This window comes from Ptychodera flava (assembly GCF_041260155.1).
Source record: "Ptychodera flava strain L36383 chromosome 23 unlocalized genomic scaffold, AS_Pfla_20210202 Scaffold_24__1_contigs__length_23054250_pilon, whole genome shotgun sequence".
In the NCBI taxonomy this organism is placed as follows: Eukaryota; Metazoa; Hemichordata; class Enteropneusta; family Ptychoderidae; genus Ptychodera; species Ptychodera flava.
Genome location: NW_027248278.1, coordinates 20,042,685 through 20,052,553, shown reverse-complemented (window position 1 = coordinate 20,052,553; position 9,869 = coordinate 20,042,685). Strand labels below are relative to the sequence as shown.

General features: G+C 35.8%; 1 long non-coding RNA gene across 1 annotated transcript; it reads right to left on the bottom strand.

Annotated features, from left to right (window-relative positions):
• Positions 1–201: 201 nt before the first annotated feature.
• LOC139124839 (uncharacterized) lies at positions 202–4,729 on the bottom strand. Its single transcript, XR_011550065.1, has 2 exons — positions 4,300–4,729; positions 202–2,164 (listed from the first exon to the last, which is right to left on the bottom strand). It is a non-coding gene; the product is annotated as an uncharacterized lncRNA (long non-coding RNA).
• Between the last annotated feature and the right edge of the window lie 5,140 nt (positions 4,730–9,869).

Genomic DNA, 9,869 nt, shown 5'->3' with positions numbered 1-9,869 from the left:
ACACACTGTTGTGTTGACCCACCAAGCTAGTGTAAATTTCTTAATTGAATAGCTAGTATTTCCCACGGCTTTTTTTTATTTTGAGCTAATGAAAAGATACACAATTGCACAATCACAGAAATGCAGATTTCTGTCGTACGATTTACACAGGTACTTTGTTAAGGGGCGTTCACCCCAGAAAAACAAGCTATCTTTAGATCGTTAAGACTTTGTTTGAATAGGTCTTTATTAAGTACTTACAGTCTTTTGCGTCAACAGTGTGTGTCTTCCCGCGTATACTGAAAAATTAATTAAACACTGAAACAAAAATGTGTGGGAAATTTCCTGCACACAGAAATTTTCCGGAACAATGAAAAAGCAAGTCCCGTTGCTTTAATGACAGTGTCCATGGCAAAGTTCAATTAAGTTCACTTCACACAAAAAATCTTTTGTCTTCTTAATTGTCTACCGTTGACTATGAACTGTTGTCTTCTGCTGGCGATGGTTGACTTTTATCAGCTCAAAGTCTTATCCTGGATGATGCTGACACTCTAACTTCCAGTCTCTGGTTTATCAACTCTGTACACACGGCAACATGGAAACTTCTGAACCAGTATTGAGTTGATCAGCAAATTCAGTTCCGCCAAAACTGTATCTCAGTGGACGGGGACTCTGCTATGCTGCACACACCAAACACACACAACATGACAACAGTCTCCCCACTGCAGATAACTTTCCAAAGTTTCCAGCAGCAGATATTTAACTTGCTGCTTGTAGCAAAGTCGGTTACAACAACCACAGAAGTGTTCGTTCCGAGTCTCTCAGCTTTTAGTAGCACACAGTTATTTGTTAAAGTTCCAAGCATGTTTCGTACACGGCTTATAAATTACCACGGGTTAAGCTTTGTTAACCAGGTTTCCTCCAAGTCCTCTTGAGAATGTGAGTTAGAATCCAATGGCTGGCTCCAATGTGATATAACCACAGTTATAGTGGCATTGTCGGTATGTGGTAGCGTGTCGGGGCCGGCAAGGCTGGTATTCTAATGATGAAGGGATGTAAGGACGACTGGAAACAGCAAGTACTATAATCTAAGATGCTACTTTTTTATTATACACTAGGCTACGTACATAGAGTGATGGTAAGCTGGAGACTGCCTTTAGTACACGTGGGCCAAGATAGATATACATGCCCTCATGAATAGTAATGACAGCTCTTGAATAATGGCATGACACTTTGTCACAACTAGATTTAAAAATGCATGCAAACAGGAACGTGGAGCATCTTTAAATATTTTCTCGACGATGATAAATTTATCTATCATAATGAATAACGTAGGAGTAAAAAATGATTTGATACTGCTAACAAAAACCTACATGTACAAAAGCTTACATCGTGCTCATCACAATACAGAGGCTGTTAATATAAGTCCGTACACAAAACACATACATCAAGGTACCTGCATAGATATCGATACATAGATAAACATATACAATACATATACAAGTACATTATAATATGGTTATATATGTGATGACCTAAAGCACACATCCAAGGATCAAAGTGAACAAAAAGCATGCATGACATGCGAGTCGGGTTTAACTCAAGTAGGCTTTGACTTATAAATCAAATAAGTCCACTGATATTTCTACTTTGAGTTCGTATTAATCATATTACTTTGTATCATTAGCATATTGGCATCTACGTCATAGAGTACCAGGGGGTCAGGGTGCAAAGGGTTAATGAATTGTCACTTGTATTAAAACATTTTAATTTTGTTTCATGGGAAAAAAAAATCAACCACAAATAAGCAGGGTTTTAGATGGACTGTAGTTGAAATATTATTTAAAACTTTTTGAAGCATATGTTACTTTTTCGAGCTGCAGCCGATGCCCCTTTCGTGCATCTTCCATGCGGGTAGCAATTATGCCCCCACAAGATCTAGTTTCTTTCATATATGTTTTTACTTGCTTCACATCACGTTTGCTTATTTTCCGCTTGCTTTTGTAATTTTTCGCTTCAATAATACATCGCCTAGCTCTACGGTTTTCTATCACAAAGTCCGGACGCTTTCTAGAAGTCAGTGTTTGCTGTTCGTAGATCTTATGGCCTCTTGATAAATTTCGTTGCAAGTGTCTTCCAACTCGTTGCTCATACGCTCTGCCTTTCTTCTGTATCCTCTTCATCTCTTCGGAAAAGAAAGTATATGATTGTAAGGCTCTGAGTAGCTCAGCGAGGAAATCAACTTCAAGTTAATGCTTGATAGGATATGATTTAATCTTTTTCCGATCTTCGTTTTCAAAACTGTACTGAGAGTACCACTTGAAAACTCCATTGTACGGTTTCACTTAATGTTCCAAGACAAGAAATTTACCTTTTTATGTAACAATTCCCTGGTGATTAATAAGCTCAGAACCCCATAAATCATACATTTTCGAAAGTCTAAATATAGGGATAAATGTTGGTAACCACAGTGTCACCATTTTTTACATAACTATCCACGTGACAGGTAATTTGCATAACCTTTCAAAAATCAGTTTCCTTATGTTTTGTCTCAATACTTCAAAATATTTGACTCAAAACTTGCTGGGTGCAAGCACAGGGCTCTTTCAAAGAGTGTGTCTTTTATATCTTGCTTATTTCTTTTTGGAACACAATTTAAAGAAATCAACTAGGGTTAAATTCACTGCTCTGGAGGTTTGTAGCATAAAAGTTGTTTAAGGAGGTTTTAAAAAATTCAGAGACAAACTTTGGAAGATCCACAGGACAGCTTGCTCTTACACAAACTCATATTAACTCATGCATTATTGTTTATAGAGACAAGCAATTTAATAATGAATAATGAATTGATCACTTATTCCCACGCAACTTTGACGAAATGCCAGTATCATATCAGGTATAAAATATCGAACTGGTAAAAGTAAGGGAGCCTTCAGAAATTACAGGGGGGGGTGAGCCGGGGCAATTGGGGGTCACCTTTTATACAAGTGTTCAAGGGGGAGGTTCATTTTTTATAAAACTATCTTGGGGGAGGGAATTTGACAGAAGCTGATTTTATGGCCAAACCTTTGATTTCTGTTGTTATATTCCTGAATAGGAAATCACCAACGAAATACACCGATTCTTTCAAATACATCTACATTATCAATACATTTCACAATTAAGCAAAGAAGATGCAGTGGTATCGCACATTAAACGCTTGAACAGTTAAAACTGATGAAAGGACAAGAGACAGAAACATATGCAACAGGTGGAAAAGGTATATCAATTATCAAGTCAAACAAGATTGTCAAAGATATATTAGTCTTCATAGACCCATGTACAGTAATCAACATTTCAGTGAAATTCCAAAATCAATTTTTTGCACAACCATAGACTTATAACCACTCTAGTCTAATCAAGACATTAATATCAATAATCACTGCAGCATACATAAATGCACAGATTTACCTAATTTTGTATTCGAAAAACATTATTCATAGTTCATCATAGACTGCCATGATAGAAAATCGACATTTCGGTGAAATTCCAAAATCAAATTTCTTGCACAACCATAGACTTGAAACACTCTAGTTTAATCATGAACTTTAATACCAATAATCAAGTGTACACAATGCACAAGTTTACCTAGTTTTGATTTTGAAAAAAAAATATTCATAGTTTCATCATAGACACCATGGATAGTGAACCAACTTTTTAGATGAAATTCAGAAATCAATTTCTTGTACACAAATGCACATTTTACTTCCCAATTCAAGCAAGTACATTTAAATACATTATCAAACATATAAAATATACAGATATAGCATGTTTTGTAGTGGAAAATTGTCAATAATTTGCCTGATAGACTCAACGAATTATGATGTGATATTTTTGGATGAAGCACTGTATCAGCCACATCTTGCCTTCTTGTAGTTGCACAAGAATATGGTGACCCTCACTCAAATGTATGAAATACCATATCTATTCAAAAATGCTTGCGTGATAAATTGCGACTGTCCCTCCAAAACAACCCCCTCCCCTCCCTAATTTGTCCTAACTACATAGCAATTGAACCAATTGTTATTAAATTAGCTGATACTGTTTCAGTTATTCCTGGGGAGAATACTGCAATGGTTGGGGGAGGGTCACATGTAGACAGGAGGATGGGGGAGAGAGGGTTCACGTTTTACAGTACAGGTGTGCGCGGTTTACCCCCGGCCCACCCCCTGTAATAACTTAAGGCTCCCTCTCAATATTTTTCGCTTGAAAGTGTACATAGAAATATTAATTTGATATATTAATTAATATGCTTACCAGATTTGATAGAAATGCATCGCTTACCTGTCGAGCGACGCCTGAATCCACAGGTTCGCGCCATCTTGCTCTTCAATCTGAAGCTCAAATTGTTTATTGACTTTAGCTAAATTTTGTCTGTTTACTTTGGTGATCTGATGCTGGAATCTTTCTTTATAAGGCATATATTGAAAAATACATGAGTAATGTTCCTGTGAATTTTTCTTATCCTTGTAGAATGTACTGGAAGACTTGCATCGATGTAAATGCAGCAACTTGATATGTAAAGACAAGACAGTATATATCCGACTCCCTTTCATCTGTTACACGCACTTGCGTTTTCATGACAGAAATATAAATATCCTGAGAAACTAAGTAATATTTCTGCTGTATAATAAAAACATAGGGCAAAAGTCCTGAAGCTACTATAAACATGGATACAAAATTAAGTATTTCCTGACTGTATGAAATTATCTCACTAAGGTCATCCTAGGACCTGTAAACCAAATATTAAAGCTGTCTGACAAGCGGTTTTGAAAAAACAAGCGACCCAACAGTTGACAGAGCTCGTCTGCTGTGTTATGTAGAGAATAACTTTTTGTGACACATGTATTGATGAAGAAGGTGGATATCTTTGATAGCTCATTGACAAAAATGGCAAAATTAGCTGCAAAAATACAAATTGATGATTTCATCATAATTTCAATATATTACATTAAGATTAAGCCTAGGAAACCTATATACCAAATATCAAAGCTATCAGATGAGTAATTTTGAGTAACAAATATTTTGACCAAAATGGCAAAAAATGACCCCAAAATACAAAAATGAAGATTTCATCAAATTTTAATATATCACACTAAGACAACCCTAGGAACCTGTATACCAAATATCAAAGCATCAGACAAGTCGTTTTTGTGAAACACATTTTTCGACCAAAAATGGCAAAAATTGCGCCAAAAATACAAAATTGCAGATTTCATCATATATTCAATATATCATATTTAGTTCATCTGTAGGAACCTGTATACTAAATATCAAAGCTGTCAGATGAGTGGTTCTTGATGAAATAAAGTTTTGACCAAAAATGACAAAAAATTCCTTAAAAATACAGATTTCCATATTTCATCACAATTTGAACAAATCTAACTTGGGTTATCCTTAGAGACCTGTATACCAAATATCAAACCTGTCTGACCAACTGTTATGAAGAAGAAGTTTTTTTACCAAAAACGCCTAATTTGCATATTTTCAACAATATCAAAAAATTAAATAAAGAAGTTTCTCATAATCATATTTTTCATCAACACAACAAATATCAAATCAGTAAGTACTGCGGTTCTTTTGAGTGGACGGACGCCATATACATACATACATACATACATACATACATACATACATACATACATACATACATACATACATACATACATACATACATACATACATACATACATACATACATACATACATACATACATACATACATACATACATACATACATACATACATACATATAGACAATACTACACTCCAGACGGATACCAATCCCAATAGATTCTATAGACTATAGTCTATAGTAGCTAAATTTTTTGAATGGTCGGTTATTCTTCCTGATAGCATACGTTTCCTTCAGCAAATGTGTTATCCCATCAAACTGTCTTCAAACAATGAGTATTTACCACATCTTATAATTACCAGTTTAGCCAAAACTTGCATTTAGTGATTTTACGAATCTATCATTTAAGTAAGGGGAGAACCATTTGATATCTGGGGGTGTGATATGGAGGATTTTTAGGAAAAAAATTGTCAACAGGTGAGATAGAAGAAAAAAAATTGATCCTGTCATGGCCTGAAGAAAAAAATTGTCATAACAGACAGAAAATTAAAAATAAAATTGTCACAATGCACCAGAAATTAGCAAAATTTGGAAACCATATTTCTCATGTATTCTTTGCCGGCGCGCCAGCCATAGGCGGCGCAAATGTTTTTACCACAAGCAAATCTTTTTTATTCCCCAGCACTTATGATATAAGCATGCACTACATAGGTCACTTAAACCTCAGTGCACTCAATGTTTTCCTTCCCTTTCTGACCCAAGAAATCATATTTTAGGATTTCTGTTGCAATATCTCAATGGCATAGGCACTATCTAAAGGGGACTAGTTGACTTCTGTAAATTGTGAAAATTTAAAACACAAGACAGGATTCAATAAACTAGTGTTAAAACCAATATATTATTCTCTCAATATAAATATATTAGGAAAGATGAACAAGTTGACAATGAAAAATGAGGAACAACAAATGTAATGAAATACAAGGGAGAGGGTCACTAAAAAATTGAAAACTTCAGGGGGCGTTACTCAAAATGTGGAGAGGAAGAAGGGGGACGGGTTACTCAATTTATTTTGGCGAATAAATTGAAACTCCTCTCAGATTGCACCATTAAACACATCAATTTCTCAAAATTTCCAATAGAGGGGGAAACCCCTCTCGTGCTCTCCCCTTGAGGGTTTCTAACAGTTCACTTAGTAAAAAAAATTAAAAAAACACCTCTCAGATAGCACCAGACTGCACCATTGCACACATCAATATCTTAACCTTTCCATGCAAGATACGGGAAAGCCCCTCTGACACTTTCCCCCTAGCCTCTCGGGTTTTTCTCCCCATGTACTTTCAAAATCTGCCTAGTCAGATATTCTAGTGAAAACCTGTCATAATACCCATCCCAAATTAAACAATATACTATATGGTTAATACTGCGTGAGCTTTTCTATCTTTTTTTTATTGTGACTTCAATTTCATTTTGATGGGTTCACCTTTTTGAACCATATGAGATAACTGTGATAGTCTCAGCAGAGTACATCAGGATTTCAAAGGTCTTTACTGTTGCTGTATTTTGTAAATTTTACAAATACATGTTGTATTAATTCTAAGTGGGGCGATCAATCAAAATTTCAGAGTTAGAGAGGGGAGGTACTCAAATTAATCATGGTTGGCGAGGGGGGGGGGGGTTCACTTGAAATTTTCTGGAGTTTCAGGCCGTAAATAATAACGGCTCCCTTATATACAACGCATTACAAACTTGATGACAAAATGAAAAAATATTGCACTGCTACTCCATTTGAAAAAAAAAAATTGATGCAGCTCTGACAGTAGAAAAAAAAAATGCTGTCACTGTGACAGGAAAAAAAAATGCTCCCATACCCATTTCCTCCATACCTTCCGACAAAAATCAAATGTTTCTCCCCTTAATGCAACGCTAGCATTCCGATCCATCACAAAATACATTGATCTGCCTTGTGCAGGGGAATCCCCGGCTAAAATTAGCGATGACATCGTTCACTATTCAAACTTTGAACTATTGTAACAATGGTACGCTAAGTTAATAATTGACAACTGAGTATTACCAGTACCCAGCACATAGGACAAATTTAAGGCAAATACATTTTCAAAATACTATTGATCAAACAGTTATGAACGATACATATATAGGAAAAGGTTATCCTGACATACGGTGCAGTCACTATGAGACTGTGTGTGTATAAATATAAAGATATTTTCTCCTGAAGTCCCGATTGTCGTTCGGACAGCGGGCAAGAGGTGCGACACAAGACCTTGTTGACAACTATTTAATCCGACACTGAAATGCCGATGTACATTTGCATAAACGTAATTGTTCTTTGTTCGATAGCTCGGCAAATCATCTACCATGCGGGATCGTGTTGTACTAATGCCTGGAAATGCTATATCGGGCGACAAATCCTTCGTACTTCACTGATACAGTTTGCGTCTAGAGATAGGCATGTTGGACATACAGAAATTACTAGCTGTGTACACGTATGTTCCCCAAGACGACGACGTATTAAAGAAGTCCCTCAAAGTAGTACGTAAATCGAGGCAATATTGTTGTCCTGTGAACTAATTAGTGGTATAATTACCTTATGTTATAATGTAGACTGAAATATAATAGCGATGTTGCCTCAGTTCTGCTTCTGGTAATTTGTGCTGCGTCACCTGCCCTGAGGGTATTTCTATAAATAAGAGTGACCTAGTTCTATGACGTTGCGATGTGGGCGGGACTTAATATTCAATCGAGATGCAGCAGGTTCTCTCGAATTTCTCTTACGGTCTGAAATTTGGCGTCAGCCTGGCACCATGGTACCGGCAGTTGTTAATCAATTATTTTCAAATATAAATGGACGGTAAGGAAGCTTTTCACCGAGATATGTGATAGTAGGAGAGGGTAGAATGCGCAACAGGGCGAAGGTGGAGCGCTCGAAAGGGGAGTCCCCCTCGTGTAACCTCCACAAATGTAATAATCTCCACAAATGTAATATCAACCACAATTGTAATAAAATCAACCACAAATGTAATAAAATAGTCAACCATTAATGTAACAACCCGCAACCCAAATGTAATAAACAAATTAACCATGAATGTAATAAAATCAACCATAAATGTAATAAACTTGAACTTGCATATGTATCATTTGTTATCACTGCCCTTCTGAGTAAATAATAACTTTAATAAGACTAGTGTAATGTTATTGCATACTTTCCTGAAACTAGGTTTCCTTTCCGAAACACAGAATAGAATACTTTGAGAACGCTATCAGAAAACGGCGAGGTACTGATCAAACCGTTAGATAATGGAAGTGGAACAGCAGTTCTAGACACTGATAATTACATAATAAGGAAGCGTCAAAATAACTCGTCAACCAGTGATACCACACAAAGTTTATGACAGATGACTCAGAACAAATAACAGAGAAATATAAAACCTTATAACAGAAACTTACGACCCAAAACATGTTGACGAGAACATATATTTCAATCTAGTAAAAAACAATACGAACACTACCTTGAACACAGTAGAACAAAATTAGACATCCTGGCATCCCTAGTGAAGGAACAAACTTCAAGTGGGACAACATAGGAATACAGACAATCTATCGATATTCCACACACTTTATCCACTGAAGACGAATTTGAGGCCATTGATTAAAAAGTACGGCAATTTTCGAAAAAAACGGCGTTAAAGGATCGTAGTGTTATACAGTCTTCCCCACTCTGGAGTAGAGACTGCACTGACATTCAGATTACAGCGTGTCTAGCCATGGCCAATCAGTTCTGTACACAAAACAGGGAAACGTAAAATACACTTTCAAATATGCAAAACACACTAAACGCAAACAATTAAGAATGAATAATGTGTGGAGTTGCTTTCCTTATTACATAGATCAATATTTAAGGGCTAATTCCTCAATTGCAACGACAAAATAGATTTATTACATTTATGGTTGATAAGTATTACATTTATGGGTGATTTTTTTATTACATTTATGGTTACCATTTATTACATTTGTGGTTGGTGTTTTTATTACATTTATGGTTGATTTTTGTTACATTTATGGGCGATATTACATTTATGGGTGCATTTTATTACAATTGTGGTTGATATTACATTTGTGGAGATTATTACATTTGTGGAGGTTACAACAGCGGTGTCTAGCCATGGCTAATCAGTTCTGTACACAAAACAGGGAAACGTAAAATACACTTTCAAATATGCAAAACACACTAAACGCAAAAAATTAAGAAATTGAATAATGTGT